Source organism: Hetaerina americana, unplaced genomic scaffold (assembly GCF_022747635.1).
Source record: "Hetaerina americana unplaced genomic scaffold, ioHetAmer1.1.p SCAF_106, whole genome shotgun sequence".
NCBI lineage: Eukaryota > Metazoa > Arthropoda > Insecta > Odonata > Calopterygidae > Hetaerina > Hetaerina americana.
This window is the reverse complement of record NW_027286137.1, coordinates 281,945-300,209: the sequence shown is the minus strand read 5'-3', so window position 1 is coordinate 300,209 and position 18,265 is coordinate 281,945. Positions and strand designations below refer to the sequence as shown.

The following is an 18,265-nucleotide window of genomic DNA, read 5'->3' as shown; positions in this document are numbered from 1 at the left end:
ACTTCCGACCCGTCAGAGGAATTTCTGTGATTGATAAGGAATCTCACTCATATTTTAGCTGCAGTGACAGTATTAGTAAAGAAATTTAAAGCATCTCAATTAATTCGATTAAGAACAAATTTGATTAACACATGGTATCACATATAGGATAAATTTAAAAAAATTAAAATTTTGACATTTTCGTTCCACTGTTTATTCAATCATCGCCATTTTAAGCATTATAAGCAGTTTTATTTTCAAGATCATAGGAGATGTATTAGCATTTCGTAAGTATCAAAAGGTTACTTTTAATAATGATTACGTACACATTTCATTCGAATGTTTTCAATCGGAGAGAGTAATTTGGAGCCAAGTTGGAATGGTATGAATATTATTTGTTACGTTGATTCGCTAAAGTGATGAGAATAATTTTTATCCATACTCTAAATTTTTCCGATTGAAATAATAAAATTATTATTCTAGTGATAGGTTGTTCAAAAAATAGTTCGTTGAACCTTTAAATAAAATAGTCTTGTTTTTATCCCTTCTTATTTTGGCATTAGCAAGCGTAAATAATTCCGAGTAATGCATAAGTAATTCGTGCGCATTAAAATCTCTTATTCAAAAGTATATCTGCAGGCTCACATGGTAAGTTAAATTGATTTATTGACAGCCATCCGGTCAGTGTATCGTGAATCAAAAAAACAGGCAAACCAAAGTTTATGGAGCCGAAACACACTTTGGATATAGATGCCGTGTATCCACCCTTTGCTTTTCAAGTTTCCCTTTAATTTAGAGATAACATGATAATTTATGGTCTGAAAATATAGAAGATAGTACTTTGGGACTTGAAAATCTCCCTCCAGGTGCACGCGCCATAAACCATCCATATCAAACGGAATCCCGCCTCCCTTAATCCGTACATTCCAATTTAATCTGCTGCGCGAACCGAAGAAATTAATTTTTCTCACTTTTGCATTGTCTCATTCCTCATGACGATCTGCCACGCGGCCGTCGCGAGCGCGAAAGGCTGAAGCAGGAACGCGCGCAACCGGAGAGCTTCTTGGGTTTTGCCTTTCTACCCCGGCGTCGATGTCTCCGCGCCTTCCTCGATCCAGTATCCCCCCTCTCTCCGCCCACTCCGAGGCACCACCGCGGGGGAAGAGGCGGGAGTGGGGGGTCGATGAAGGAAGGTTGGGGCGGGGAAGGAGGAGGAAAGGGAAAAAAATGACGAACGGGAGGCGATTGTCTCCTCCCCAAACAACCACTGCTCCTCCCTCCTCCCAACTGTGTGAAAAGCGCCTCGGGGCGTGGGCCAATCAGAAGGTGGGACAGTCAGTCAGAAGAGGAGGGAAATGTTCCGCTCCGCGGTCTTCCATAATGAAACGTGAAAACAAAGAGGAAAGTTCTCTTCGCCCGCTTATTTCTTATCGGCGACAATCATTACTCCCTTAGACTATTCGATGATGGTCATAAAAGGTAAATCAGAGCACTCAGTGTTGTTTGTTGTTTGATTTTTTCATTCAAAGGAGATGGGACCACATTCAAACATTTTGGATTCTTTAATTTCCTACACATATAATTGAATTTGGTGCTTACCCGCAACCCTCGCTGTAAATAAATAAATATATATACTTGTGTATTTATATATATATATATATATATATATATATATATTATATATATATATATATATATATATATGTATATATATATATATATATATATATATATATATATATATATATATATATATATATTGAATATTATATGAAAGTATTTTATTATATATTTTTATATATTTTTATATAACGTACACAGTAATCAACCCGAAGGTCGGTAGGTGATGGTAGAGTACTAAGCCCGACGGCGTGTAAAATTCACACACCATGGTAGGGGGGTCAGTTCCTTTCCCTGTGCCGGTTATCTGATCTGATGCTCGAAAAATCACATAGCTTGAGTGGAGCTGCAGGTGCCCAAAGAGGCTTTCCTGGGAAACGAACCCGGGCCCTCCGGTCAGTAGTCCAAAGCTCAAACCCTGGACTACCGTGACCCACACACACACACATACGAGGGTCATCCGGAAAGTAGTACCCGTTCGTGCCGCATGAAGTGCTGACGACGCGAGTAGCCGCTGGACGAGGTCAGATAGCTTCAGTGGCTTGTCTGCCTTCTCTGAGCCAAATTGCGTGACGCTAGCATTGCCTGTGTTGTTTCTGTGATTGTTTACAATGTTTAAAAAAATTGAGAACGCCGCCAGTTGTGAAGTGAGGGCAGTGATTAAATTCCTCAATGCAAGAAACGTTCGCCCATGTGATATTCATCGCCAATTAAAGGAGGTGTATGGAGACAATGTAATGGACGAGTCGTCTGTTCGGCGGTGGTGTCGCAACTTCAACATGGGGAGGGGGAACACACACGACGATGAGCGTTCGGAGAGACCGTCTGTCATTACAGACCAACTGGTGAGCTCAGTTGACGAATTCGTGAGGAACGATCGGCGCGTCACAATTGATGACATCTGTGAGCATTTTCCCAATGTTTCTCGAACAATTGTTCATGAAATTGTTAAACACCATCTGCATTATGCAAAAATTTGTGCAAGATGGGTCCCTCGCGTATCTCAATGAGCTGGCGGCGAAGGACTATGCAGCAGGAATACAGAAACTTGTCACACGTTATGACAAATGCCTTAATTTGCTTGGAGATTATGTTGAGAAGTAGTTTAAAGTATCCTCTTTCAAATAAAATTTTTTATGTTTGTTAATATTTACTTTTGTGTCTTTATTTCACGAACGGGTACTACTTTCCGGATGACCCTCGTATATATGTACAAATACTTGCATATATGCAACCTAGAAAAATAGATTTCTACAAAACCACGCATACAGGCGTGGAATTAAATGAAGGTCATGAGGTTCTCAAGAAATAAGAGGCATACAGCCTGTAAGTAAAGCGTTAAAGGTTGGGGGGAGGGTCATAAACTATACCGTTCTTTTCCATTATTGGAGGCATTGAACACATCTTTTGGCCACAAATATCAGAAAAATGACAAAATTTTGGTATTGCGCCCTTAGCGTGGAAGTCACTACAGCCACATACCTTAGATGCGACTTGGATAGTGCCATTTAGATGTTGATAAACATTTAGGAAGTTGAAAAGAGTGTAGAAAATATGGTTTTAGTAACTTCAGCGGTGTCACCCTTTGATTTCTGCTAAATTATGAAACTTCTCAGTGCAAAAAGTATTCGTCTAAACTGAAATTAAAACCCAGATTCCCTTATTTCCAGTTGAGTGGTGGGCACTGTGATATCTTATTTACATATAGTACTCTGGCAAAAATTAGGAAATCCGGGTTCGTTTCCCGGTAGACGCCATTGGCTCTTTAAAATATCTTACATTGTTTTAGAAGATATTTTGATGGGAATGATCAAAATTAGTAGAATTATTTTAAATAGAAATTGAAATAAGAAAAGTACCTTGTACAAATAGGAGATCTAAATTATCTACCCAAAGGATTAGTGAAAACATTTATATTAATCATAGTTTTGCAAGACTCTGCAACCTGAACGTTTTGGGAAGTGGATAATCGTAGATATCCGTAGGATGTTTTTGAGATACCTGTGGAAAATAATGAAAAAAATGGACCGAGAGGAAAGCATGAAAAACCGTGCTCGGGGGAAAAGGAGTCGTCTGCAGAAATTCGAAAAAGATAGAAAACTTGAATGCGTGGCATATCAAGTACCACCTGAACATCGAAAACTATTAGGGTTCAATACACGAGGAAGGGATTGAGAATTATTGTGCCTGCTTTGCGGAATGAAGTGAGATAGAGAGCATCAGTAAACATCCAGAACCTTGGTTTTGGTAGAAAGAGTTTAAAGTTAAAATAAGTTTCAAGCAATATTATTGTTTAGGTTACTGGGTATTTAGTCTCGAGTTAGTCTGTACCTAGGCGTTAAACGCATAAAGTATCGACTATCCCACACAATGCACTCTGAAACTGTGACTGTAATCAGAAAAAAACTAAAAACCTAGTGCAACCAATATGATTTTAGCTTTCATTTTTTCTGCATTGTACTTTTTTATTATAAAACTCGTTATATTTTGAAAAATATGAAGATTATAACGCTCTATTACCGAGCACACGGTATCAGTAATCAGTTGGGATGTTAAAAGGACAAAATAAGTTGAAACCGCAATAAATAATTCCGTTAGTCTGCTCCCCTCGCATTACGACAAGGCACTTATTGAAATTCTGTGTTTGTGGGTGCCTCCATATGAGACCCCTGAGTGTTCTTACTTTTACTCAATCAAGTCAAAGCCTGAAAGTGGCAATGCCAGTGGGTGCGGTGTATCTTTTGGATGGGCGGGCCGGGAAAGATGAGCAGCGGAAGCCGCTTATGTCGTATAGAGGGACGGGAAGTGGGAATGGAAATGTCGGTTAGAACTCGGTAACAGGTGGCTATGAGAGGTGGGCATAAGGAGGGGAAATAGGAAATCAAATTTAAGGAGAAGACGTGCTGTGCACAGGACGCCAATTGGTTGAAATAGGAATGGTAAAATAACTCATTTTAGTTTAAAAATATACTGGGATATAATATATATCAAGTTGAAATTAAGAGCGTAATTAGTTTTTAATCTTATATTTTGCTAACAATTGCATCAAAACGTTTAGTCAGCGGCAGGTGTCCTAGGATTTAGTACAATGCGTTTAAAAGTATTTATTCAATATATTTCGTTTGGTACAATCGCTCCGCCGTGCGTTATTAATGTCATAGTCCATCGTTAAGGAAAAATTCTCTATACTATTGGCCCCTGCCTTTGGAAATGAAAGTGTGAAATGTTTTTTTTATTATTACGGTTTTCAGTTGCTTTTAATTAACTTTAATGCTAGTGGTAGTGCTGAGCTTCATTTCGTAGCATACAGATGTATATTTTTTTCGAATTACGTGAATTAAATACATAAAAGGGAAAAGGCTATTTTTTCCTAAGAGTTGGTCATTTTTTTCTTCTCCCTGCCTATTCTTTGAGGACGCCTGCATAAGCTAGTCTCAGCGATGTCACTTTTGGTAGCTGAAGAGCTTTATAGTTACGTACAAAGGAGCAATCTTAGAGCCTGTGCCATGCCTGATCATTCTTCATCAAAAGGATATTCAGTCTGGAGGGTTTAATGATGACGTATCACCCTTGAGGATTGGGCCACGATGGGGGATCGGTGTATTTTTAAAGCCTCGAAGATTGGCCGGCTACCTTCCCGCGAGGTGGTTTCCCATCGGTGACGTCTGCCGTGCCCCTTTCCCTCCCGCCTTCCCTCTTCCTCCGACTCCACCTCTCCTCCCTCCGTCCTCCCCCGACGCCCCCCCACCAAGTCCGCCGCCCCCTCCACGCGCCCTCCCCGCTTCCTCGCGGAGCGCAACCATTCCGTCCTCTCCTCTCCACTCCGGCGGTAGCCTGCCCCTGGCTCACTGAAGTCCGTCAGTCGGGGCTCACTGCTCGTTCCAGTCGGGAGGGCTCCGTCTTCCGAAAGAGCTCCCTTTTTCTCGTGGTGCTTGCGGAAGGAGGTTCGGCGAGGGCGCCCCCACCGGGACCGGAGCAACTCGAGCAGAAAACCCGTCCCCCTTTCGGGGAGTTGGCACGCATCGGTTAACGCATCAGCGGCGGCGGGAGGTGATCTCTCCCCCTTGGAAGCGCGGGGCACGCGCCCGGTGCCGATGAAGGCGACGACGACGAAGACGTTTGTCATCCCGCTCACCCTTATTCGCTCGCCTTGGGAGTGTTGTTGTTGTACTGCAGTCACCCCCCTTCCGACGGGTCCGGAATGTTTGTTTGGGTTTCGTGCAAGTTGATCGTGTGAGGACGACAGTTTTTTTATTTGTGATCTTTTCTCGTTTGATGGATTCTCTCCGCACACTGCACGCGAGAAAAAGTATTATTTTATTTGGCTAAATTGCAAAAGGACCCTAAGTTCGGACATCAAAGCCCTCACGGCCTGCTTGGAGATTTCAACGGCCGCCAGATTTCGGAGAACGACCACAGCCCTAGAGACTGCATAGCATTCGGGGATAATAAAGGTAAGGCATCTTCACTACTGTGTGGTGCTTTTTGGAATCTTGCCCATTTTTGGTGTTATAGTTGCGTGTTGTACGTCGTGACTGTGCTTCGCGTCCAAGACTTTCTAAATCATGCTACCCGAGTGACTTTTGTAGTTCAGAATGTGCAAATACTAGGAAATGTTATGTGGTGGTTACTCACGAAAGAGTGTTTATCATTCGCTCCAAAAATCAGTTTTAGTCTAGGGCTTGGGAAGAAGAAAATATTTTAGTGGTTATCAATTTCCCTTTTAAGGATTTGACTGTGTTGTGTGCGCTGTGAATTTTCGAATTTTCATGATGGAGGAATGCATTAGATTTACCAAAATTGTTTTAAATCCACTCACTTTAACTGTAGAAAATTAAAAATGACGAATAAAAGATTAGGACACTCTTGTCGGGCTTAGATATCTTATGAATGGTTGAGAAAATGAGTGGCGTATTGCTATATGCAAAAGGGTGATTTTACCACTTATTTTTGTTTTATGTGATAGAGATAATTTAACGCAGAAATAATTCAGTCTATGGTTTGATAGGGATGTAGATATGTTATTGGTGTATATAATTAATTACGTATTCCGTGAAATCATTCTAGGATGTTTAGGTATGAGTTTTTATGTTTGAAATCGTTTGGCCTCGTTCTTTCACATGGATTGATGCCAGATATTACGACGTTTTCTGATTCATCTACCATTCCACTTGTTTTGTCATATGATTGGAGATTTTCCAATCGCTATATGCCAAAGAAGTAAAAATATTGTTGATATTGACGTTTTTCTTCTCATTTTCACCACAAAAATATTTTTGCAATTCCAGGTTTCAAGATCTAGTAAATGTTTCACTCTATGCACAATGGGGAAGACATTTTGTCATTATACTAAATTTCACCTGTTGAAAGCTCATGAAACTGTTGGAATTAAGGGTTCTTTATCAAGTACGGAGAAACATGTAAGGTTCTTCCTATATTTTTTCACTCTCTTTTAAATTTGTTTCGAAAATTAAAATTTACCCTCGAACTTGGGAACGTGCATTCAAGCTTCAAAGTTTACTCTCCAATGTAATAATTTGATTTGCCTTAAAGATTAATTTAAAAATTTTTCTAGAATGAGTAAGATCATGAAAACTTTTTGAAAGAAAACATTTTAACCCTTCTTTTATTATCTGATAGGTTGAAACTGAGGGGAACACACATTCTGAGCATTATTTGATATCACAATTCCAAAACATTGGAATATACCTCTCATTAAGAATTAATGTTTTTTGGAGGATTTTCTATCGTACTTTGGAGAGAGCAAATGCTCCTAAAATTTTATAGAACGTTTCCATTTCGTCTGTTCATTGCCATACTACGTTCTATTTCAACACCTATAATGAAACTTCAACAGTCTCAAATATATACAAGATTCTGAGACTGACATTCGTAATCGTCGTTTTACTTCCATATTTTCCCGTTTTCAGGATTTTTTATGAGGAATATGTTATTCAAATATCTGTATGTATTCGATATTTTTTAATTTAAAGTTGAAATTCAGTAAGATTAGAGTTGTAATGCATTATTTGCATGATAAAGCTGGTCGCAAGAAACATGTGTGAATTGGTTAAACATTTTATTCTTATAACTTTCCTTTGATACACAGCTACCGCTGCGCTCATTTTGTTGCGTTCATTATTTACGGAAGTTATTTTCTTTATATGTTCCAAGAGAAACCCGATATAATCCCAAACTGCATTGATAGCAAACAAAGCAACCATAAATAAATGTATGAAACGGAATTCGGGAAACATATACAGTTCAAAACTTAAGAAATGCTTATGAACTTTTCATCGTCCTCTTCGACTGCATTTAATTAAGCGTAATCAATGCCCTGGGTTACGAGGAACAACCCTCGCCAAAGCAGCGCATATTTTGGCTAGCAGGCATATCTTCCGCGGATATATTAATATATATTTCAAGTTTTCGGAAAATCAGGATGCGCATTTTTTTCATCCTGTACCTACCTTTTTATTCGCGGCGCTTTGATTTTTATGCATTGCAGAGTGCCCGTAAGCCATTGTGCCCGCGTTGGCCTTGAGGGCCTGCGAGTCTATATGTGTGTGTCTGTGTGCGTGTGTATGTGTGCGCGCGCGATGGCAGTTTTTTACAAACGAATTTTTTCAAAAGCAATGAGCGAAGAGCTCGGTGGACTCATCTGAAACAACCTCTCTTGGGACAATTTTCTCCTGAATCGCTCTGGAAATGGGCACCGCTAGTCTTTTTTAATGGCCCTCTGCTTACTAGCAGTCGTTTCCCCTTCGCGGAAAGGATTCCTAAATGCGAGTGAAATGTAGAAAAGATGAGGAGGGAACGAGTAGGCGTAGGAGAAAGGCTAAGTGTATCCCATCGTGCAACGCTTTGATTTCGTTCCCGAAACGGGAATTAGGTGTTTAGTTTTTAACATTCATCCTCGTAAAGAGGTCGTTTCCTGATTAATTAAAATTCATGGTTTTGCTGAAATATGTGATCATGAAATACTAAACCGTTCAAGCCATTGTTGCAAGTTCAGGGTGGTAATTCTACTTGCCAAATACTCATTGGAACTACCTGCACCATTACTATTGTACCTCTTTTCAGTTTTGTACTATTACTGCATTGCGACTTAATCTTACCTTTGGTCCAGCTCAAATGATTTAGACTGTATAAAAATGTACGCATGTGCGTGACATGCAGTATAATTAACTCGTGCAAAAACTTGGAAAAACACTACACCAGACGAGAGGCTTGGATATTCCTTCATTTATTTTGATGGAGTGTATTTTATGTTTGTTTGTCCAAACGAATGAATCGCCACTTGTGTACGAATGACAATGAAAATATAAAATTGGTGACTACCATATCAAGTTGAATCATTTTCAGTGCTAGAAAGCTAGAAATATGATATCAATGCACCCAACTTCTGAATCCATTACTTAAAAATATATATTAAGGCTAAACATGGCTCTAGTTTCTTTCTTGGAATTAATTCCTGTTCACTATTATTTCTGCATGAATCGATATAGGTGTGTATATGGAGTGGAGGTATTATTGGCATGCCTGCCAGGTCATAGTTGCGTTTTCAGTCCTGGAGTACGAGTAACTAAACATTCATCGAAACAAATAACCCCAATTCTTTAAACTAATTTAATTATTATTACCTGTTTTGTGTTGAGCTAAATTTATTTGGCATAATATAATCTTGATTTATTGCTCTTTTATATATTATCTCTTCAAAAGTCCTCTTATAAAACAATGATGGATTAAAATCTTTGGTTATTGTAGAATAAATTGCTTAGCTCAAAACGCGAAAATCATTCATAGTTCAATATTTACCAAGTGGGTTAGGGCCTTAGCTTTAGATAAAAATATTGATGGTTGCTCAATTAAGACCAAAATTGAACTGATTCGGGCATGGCTATTTATGAAAACTTTCTGCGCATTTATCTTTACAGCGTTGCCCCTTGCGTTACTTCCTTATTACAGCTAGCCAACAAATGTACCAAGGGGTTATTTTGATGTAATACCTCTGTATTAACCCTACTGTTTGAAGTCAGTAATCCAGATTTATAGATTTATGACCAAATTAGTGTCTAATCACCAAATATAGTATTCTTTATCGTAAAATTAATGCTCAAGGTGTAATACGCTTCAGAACTAGTTCGCACGCATAGCGGTAAAACTTTAACAACTATAATTTCAGGTGCAATTCCATTTCGCGATCCCGCATTAGAGGAACCCAGATGTACAATTGCAGGCGGATACGCGGCGAAAAACACCTCGCTCAATTTCAGTGAAAAGTATATGACGCAGATTGAAACCGAACCATCTCCTTTCCTCCTCCGCAGCTTTGGCCAACGTGTGTGAGTGCTACTCACACTCAAAAGCCTACACTCACACGGTAGAATACAGCTCTGGTCATTGAATGGCTTCATCACGGACACGGGCTATCCCATTAAAAAGGCTTAATAATCATCCTCAAGCGGAATCCCTCGGGCGTTTTCGAGATCTTGCCTCCGGGGGCGGGCGGACTGGATTGCCGGCGGGAAGGAGTGAGATTGACCGCCGTATTCCGGTCCCTCTCTCCCTCGCAACATCCCGGCGAGTGGGTGCTGTCATTGTGCCCGAGAATCCACTCGCTTTGAGTTGCCTGCCTACTGATCGACGAAGTAAATATATCCCTATTTTAAGATCATTTGAATACGTATTCAGATTCGGACGCGGAACTAACGATTGATATATATGATTACCTTCTTCACGTGCTTGAGATTTCTTCTTTTAACGCCTTCAAATAGGGTCTTTCATAATGAATAACTAGAAGCTCTGCTAAATGATAGACGAAAATTTGATTTGGTAAACTGCTACATTACATTTAAAAAGTAACAAAGTAAATTGTGACTACTAAAACTTTTAAAAATAGATTTAAGTGCTATTCATGCCATTCCGACAAATTGATTTTCTTTTGCTTCGGTTATAAAAATAGGAAAAATAGTGAATACGGTTAATTGAAGAAATGGCTGTGATATAAATTACAAAAAAGCGCAGCGGAAATAAGTTGAAAAACCTTAGTTTATTTGCACAGCGTGTAAAAAAATAATAAACTTGACTTCAGGGTGGAGTAGAGAGGATCCAGGAATGAAGAAAGGTCTTTAACAAAGAATTTAATAAAACATTCGGGGTTTGTCTATTTTCATTTATCTTCCCTTTCATCCATCCGCGGTAATCCACCCCAGGGTTACTATTGACAGATTAAGGTAGAGCTTACCCCGAATGGAACCTTGAGGCGTATGAAATTCACATTTATGATATAGGGGCCAATTTTTTCCTCTGTTCAACCTTTTAGTTTCCCTCTAAGCTATACTCGAATAAATAAGAAATGCTGCCGCTTAGATTGTAGATGGGGCTGTCTGAATGCAACAACCCGGATTTGATCCCGAGATCCTCCGGTCAGTAGCCAAATGCTCAGCTCACTAGGCTACTACGTCTCCGTTCATCTGCATATCACCAGTAAACAGTTTGTAGGTACCTCCCTAAACTGTATGCACATCTCCAAGAGAAAGTCCAAGAGAAAAACTTGAATTTGCACGAGCGCTTCGAATTTGTACAAGTTCGTCCGATAGGGAAGCATCAGCCACAAACGTAGAGCGGGAGAGAGGCTGTACGTACTCTGGCAGCATATTATGTCCGCTCCCCGTTAACGTAGAGATAGAATCATTATCATGACTCGGATAAACCAACGGTTGGCTCCGAGAGGTCTCCGAGACCCGCGGGTGTCACCGCTTCGCGAATGAGGTTCAACAACTCGGGTGACCCCGTGCCGCTGACCAGCGCACGTCGCGCTTGCCCTTCCGCCTCCTCTGTCCTCGAATAGTCCCTCTCTTCTGCTTACCCTTCCCACCCCCAACGTCTCCTCTGCCCTACGTTTAACCCCTTCCAGTTCCCTTACCCACTTGTCCGACGTGTCGGGAGTGCCACGGGCCGTGATTGACTGACTTACTCCCGCTTTATCTCGGAAAAGGACGCGTGGTCGGGTTGGGGGGAGGGAGGTAAGGGAAAAAAGCCACGAGACGAGGATTGAAGGAAGGGCCGCCGGGGAAGAGGAGTCGGTGCCATGCTTTGCCCCTCCGCTTGTCTTGCCTCTTCCTGCGCTCTGTCTCACCTAGGCGTCCCTATCGTGGCATTCCAGTGGGCTCCCTTCTCAGCCAGTCCCATTCTGAATTTGCTCGTAAGTCTCGCGGTGTTCTTCTCAGTCATAATAATTCTCATGGAAGAGGTTACTAGAATTAATGTGGATTTTTATAATGTATTTCAATTTTTAATATAGTGCCTTTATTTCTCAAAAAGCTCTGGGATCGCGGCCTTCCCCATTCTCTAAGATTATGTCCCGTTCGCTAGCCTTCGGTAATTTAGTAGAAACTCGATTAAGCGGGATCTTACTTCCTCGACAAAATCTCTTAAAGAATAGATCCCTCTCGATGTACTACTCATTCGTTGTACTACCCTGACCCATTCGTCTAGTTGGCGTTCTCTGCTAAGTAAATGAGCTAGGTTATTCCGTCAACCGGTCGCACTTTACTGGTTATATGAGGGTGTACCTTTTACCGTAAATATATTCTCTGCTGACATATTAGTCATGTGAAGTTATCTGCCGTTTTACCTCGCGAATTACTTGAGATTATCGTGTGATGCACACGTTGATAAATACCTGCATTAGTGAAGAATATAAGGAATGTAAGAAACATTACATATTTGCATACACGTATAACTTATTTTTCCTACGGGTATATGTAATTTATGAATATGAATTAATACTTCATTTAAGATATGAAGTTAAAAATGAATATTTTGAAAGATAACTTTTTTGTTTTGTGCTTATCTCAAAAAATCTTATGAATATAAGAATAAAGCCCTCTAGGAATTTAAATGAATCGAAATTTCGATTTTACTGTAGAATTTGGATTTAAGATGGTTTATTTTATGCATCCTTTGCATTAGAAAAAGCTTTGCTATAGCCCGCTCCCTAATATAACGCAACTCGATTTAAAAAAACTTTTTTAGATCAAAAGAACTACATTAGCAGAAAACTCAGTGCCACGAAAGACTTTTCCTTGTGATATTTACATACCGAAATCTCGTTTCAGGTAATTTTGCATGAAACGTGGCTTCAGTTGCGTACAACACTTAAGATGCATGAACATATTTGTGTGATAAAATCCATGGGACTCATTGTCACTCTGCTACCCTCCCGAGTGACGTGCTCACCGAACGTTTAAAGAAATGCGGGACCTCCCTCTGACGCGCCTGACCTATTCGGCATCTCGCTGTCGAATCGACCAACAACAGCACCTGTTATTTCGGCCCGCGGTGTCAGCCAGCTGTTGTCCGGAAGAGTCCTCAACCCGCTCCCTCCCGCCCTTTCAACTACCGCCCACCACCCCTTTTAACGTCTTTACACTCTTACATACACTCACGCACACGAGGACGGCAGCTCTCTCACACACACGCACACACACACACAAGCACTTGTCCCAAGCCTACCCTCACGTTCTATGGGTCCACTTTGGAACCAGAACAGCTGATGAGGCGTGGTGTCCGTGTGGGGTTAAACTACCCTCCCAGGGGTAAGGTCGAATGAAGGAATGCGGTTCTTTTCTGGGAATTGATTCGGGGAGAAAAGGACGGTAAATGGAGAAATCGAAAGGTAAAAAAGGAATCATTACATACTGGTTATGGAGATTGTTACTGCTGTGTGAGACGCCCGGAACAATACATGTTGGAGGAATAATAACTTGATATTTAAGTTATTGATCGAATTTCGGCCAAGTCCAAAATTAGTATGAAACCGTAATCCGTCTAGTTCATTTTGCGGAGCAAAACTAAATTCAATATACCTGTCATAGACGGAATGAGGTATTAATTGATGCGAAAGGTATAAAATCCAAATAATGTTTTTTGAAAGTTAATAACTCTAATTCATTATCTTTAAGTAATACATTCAGCCATTGAAAGCATAGAAATGCTGAAATTAAATAGAGGTGTCGATAAAGTGTTATAAAACACTAACGGAACTATGATAATAGCCTCATTTTTAAATCTACGCTTACGCACATTTTAAATGCGTTAAGGTGATATCATTGATATATGCCTTATTTGTATTAATTACTCGGCTCTGAATTTTAAATATGCGAACAAAATTGCTTTTAAATTCATTTCATCTTAATTTTAATAATGGAAAACCGAAACGTGTGAGTAACGCTTTCCAGATAAAGTTTAACGGTTCAATTGAAGCTAAAACTCTTTCTTTCTAAATATTAAGGCAGGGTTTAATTTTTTCACAATGACTGTTCAATAATTTTAATGATTTTACTAATAAATAGATTTAAGAAAATGACATTTTGGTAGTAGGTGGCCAAACCAACGGGGCAGTAATTTATTCTTGTAAGAACAAAACGTTCTGTCGAAGCTTAGTAATGTCTTCCGAGCAAATGACACCGCACTACCTTAACTCTACTAAGATTAATGATAATTTAGAATTGCGACCTGGGAAGTCATAGAAGTAGGCATTGAAGTAATTTAATTAATAATTTAAATTTTAATTCGCATTCTTTCTTCCCCCTCTTATTAAGAATGAAATTTCTTCAATGCGTTCTATTTTGAGTAGATATGTTTTCAATTGAAGTTCGATTAAGAAAATGTGATTCGGGTTGCATGTTTTCGCTTTTGCAGGTAATTTTTCCACAAATTTCTTAAACAAAATATGTAATAATCGCACTTCAGTGAAATATTTGTTTACAAGTATAATATTTTCATGATCATAATTTCTAATCAGTCTTCATTCGTCTTCAAGTCACGCTGCAACGTATTGCCCCTTTTCCTTATTTTCAAATAATTCCTTATTTGATTTCCTTCTGTTTGATTCGCAGTGTCCGATATGGAATTAGTTGAAATTCACTATCTTGTTTTTTTGGGAACATTGACCGATTCATTGTTTTTTTTAAGCTGCTCGTAGTTGTTGTTACCACGCACATCAAAGCTGTTCATATGTAGTTGTGTACAGTGAAAAAAAGACTAGTAAGGTTAAAATAATTTTTTTAGTGTTTTTATTGCATACCTATTGAATCTAGTGTTTTGCATTTCCAGAGTACCTCGAGCTATGAAGCGTTTGTTTAGTTCTAATTAAAATTTATATTATTATTTGAATTTATCTTTTCCTAAAGCACAAAAATTCACTGCTTAAGATGGCAATGACGAGTAGATTAATTTATATTTTTCGACGTAATAGAAATAGGAGCATTTTTCATTGAATATTGAATTCTCCAAAATTTCGATATTGGTAAAAATTAGCGAAATATATTGGGAAATAAATTGGTTCCCATGCATTCAAAGTTACTTTTAAATTTATTTGTTCAATTAAGTTTTCATGGCTTCCGTCGAATCATTATATTTTACAGGTTCTCAAAAATCTCGTTTTGTGCCATTTGAAATCAAGATATTAAATCATGACGTATAAACTCCTGAATGGGTTTTCCGAGCAAACTTTTCACTTAAACAGATAACTTTATTATTCCATAATCCCTCGTTTGCATCTCTTCCCTGCGTCGCGCACTGTACTTATATATTTATATGATCCTTCGTTAAACATTCCACATTAAGCATCCCCATGTTCCGAAATCGTTCTTCTTAATCATCTAGCTCAATCTGGGTGGTTTTTTTAAATATGCGTTCGCCTTTTTGCCGAGCCACCCTTTGGCGGACGTCCTTTTTAAAAGATACGAGAGCGCCGGGCATTGCATGAGTGTGCGATCCATCAACTTGTTCTCTCTCTCTCTTTCTGGAGAGGTGAGGTGTCTAGGTGGAAAACGGAATTCAGACTTCTTCTCTGCTTTTCCGTGGCAACAAGAGAAGAATTCCGTTTAGCCAGGGAAGGAATTCCAGAAAGTAATGGATGGAAGGTGTGGATGGGGCATGCGTGAATGAGCGTGGATGCAGCAAGAGACGGTAAATATCGGTGTGCGCGATGGGGAAAGCAGCGAAGACCGCGCCGAAGCGGCCTCGACTCCCGCAACGCCTTGTGCCGAGGATGCAAGGCGGAAAGCCCCGCGTCATAGCGCGATATAATTTCAGCTCCATTTGAGGCTTTTTCTTCGGTTTATCTTCTCGCAGATGTTGCATGGAAGCTGTCGCACTAACTCTTAAACTCGATGGTCAATATTCCGAACGATTATACTCCGGTATAGTATTTCCATAGTAAACATCCACATTGGTAATGTAGTTCCTATGGTCACAGTAACTATTCAATTGAATTAGTTTTGGGTTTTTTTCAAATTTTTATGTTTTCAATTATTTTAAAGAAAATTGACCTTTCTGTGCTTAGTTTTAGGCAGAAAATTAATTTCAGGATTCAGATTTTGAGAAATTTAGAATGTTAGAAACGTAAAGTGAAAACCAACCTGGTTTGGTTTTTCCAAAGTAATTACTTTTACTTTAATAGTTTTGCAGTTCCATTTAAAGACAAATTTGTGGAATTTAACAAATGTGATCCTTGTTAGCAGTTATAAGTAAGGGTAAAAAGGTAATGAACTGTTGCATATTATAGTAATGAGATCTATAATGCCGGATCTCTCAAATATAAGATAGGATAGTTTATATTAAATCGAATTAAATAATAGTTTCAGCTATCTAATTTTAATTGTAGATATATGTTAATGATAAATCACATGAGTTCCTTGATTTCTGGCTACCGTAGGGAAAATAGTCTCAATTCTTTTGGCAGATGTCCAGATATCACATTAAATTTGAGTGCCTCAACCAACCAGTGCTGAGACAGATGAAGAAAACATTGAAACAAAAATGTCACATATAAAACTCCCTCAATAAACTGTGAGCTTGTATATTTATTGACAGGAATATTTAATAATTTTGATCCCAATGGATCATTCAGAAGGTTCATAAGTGTTTTCAGAGACATTTTCCCACTAGACGATGTATGGATTTTATTTTTCAATATTTGCGAAACAGAAAATGGCATTTTCGCCATTTACTTTCGCCCTTAGTTCCAGTTGTTCCTACTCAGATATTCACACAAATTTTTGTACCTTGCCTCCCTTGCAATTGCGAGCTGCACCTGACCAGCCTATCAAGCACGTGCAGCGGCGAACTGGTCATGAGAGGTGCCTTCGAAATTTTTATGCGCCCGCACAGCCTTAAAGCAGGAGTGGTGCGTGCGCTGAACCAATAGCCGTTACCCGCCAGGCAAAGGCCCAGCCACTCCCTCCCCGACTTCCCACTCCTGGATACACACATTAATAGCCTATATGCAGCCCTTCTCTCCCCATCCCTCCCACCACCAAGAAGGAGGATCTCTAAGGGAAAGATTTTTTCGCGTTACCTTTACGCTTCCCCATAATCTCCAGGCAGCGGAATGAGGGAGGGTGTGTGTGGGGGAGGGATCCCCCAGGTGCAAGTGAGGAATCCCTGGTGAGGGGAATATGTGGGGGTGGTAAGAAACACACTCACACACAAAGAGTGTGTGTTGATGCGATTCCGCGAACGGGGATGTATAGAAGCCAGCGGGGATGGAGGTGGAGGCTGGAGACGAAAGTAAGGCGGGAAAAGAGGGCATTGAGTGAAGACGCTCGCTCGCAGGTGCTAGGCGCCCCTCCTCCCTCTCCGGGACGGTATGACGGAGTGGAAGAGGTCGAAGCGAGGAGGTTACGGTTGCGGGAAGGTCAGAAGTGACGGGTGACCTCTTCCAACTAAGGAGAAGGAACAGAATACAGTTGGAAAGAAAGGATATTCACTACTAAAATAAGTTTCCCAGTGGTCGATAAAATAAGAATATTGACAAATCCGTTAAATGATGTTAATATTTTGTCCTGGGATTCATCGCTTAGGTCTTCAATCTGATAGTCTGAATGTTTCTGCAATTGTTTTTTCTTGCAATCCGCTTGCTGTCTCCAAAAATTCGGAGTTTTACGCTATCAATACTATTCATTGCGCCAAAAAAGATGTGCTTCTGCGTTAGTTCATTCACTAGACAATGTTATTCCTCATATGAGCTCAAGCGTAGAAGATTTTTAGCATCGCTGCAAGTATATTTTTTAATTATTAATACCAATGAGTTCAGTTTTTATTATTTAATAAACCCAAACATGGAGGTTGAGATGTTTTTCTTCATATCAGTCATTTATGTATTATTCATATGGCTAAAGACTTCGAAAACTAAAGAATGACGAGGTACAATTGAAAGCTTATTATTGCAATAGTAAAATTACTCTATTTCACCATCAGAATTATAATTTGACAGATTTTATTCGCTAGTTTGATCGGAATATTTTTTTATAAAATTTTAGTATATCATTGAGAGAGTCTTGCTCTTCATAACGTGTATCCTTTGCAAGGAAAAGGATGTCAAAATATTTCCTAATCAAACATATTTCTATCTTAATTTTCACAATTAACTTAACATTACACGTAAAGACAAATGTGAATTATGGAATTGAATCCATTATGTTGTGCACATCTAAAACAGTGTTTTGTGATTTATCCTGAAATTTGGAATTACATGATTCAATTTCCTTCAAAAAAGCAGTTCACTATTGTAAATACGATACGAAACTTGTACATGTTTTGAAAAGATGAAAAGCATATAGGTTTTACACCGAGTAGGTACTGTGGATTTTGG

At 39.4% G+C, this 18,265-nt stretch overlaps 1 protein-coding gene across 1 annotated transcript in view; it reads left to right on the top strand.

Moving 5' to 3' along the window:
- Positions 1 to 5,769: 5,769 nt before the first annotated feature.
- Positions 5,770 to 18,265, top strand: part of LOC139700666 (paired box protein Pax-2-like) — a gene marked incomplete at its 3' end in the record, with an annotated part of 266,602 nt that continues 254,106 nt past the window's right edge. The window contains exon 1 of the mRNA XM_071599123.1: positions 5,770 to 6,053. The remainder of the gene's footprint in view (positions 6,054 to 18,265) is intronic.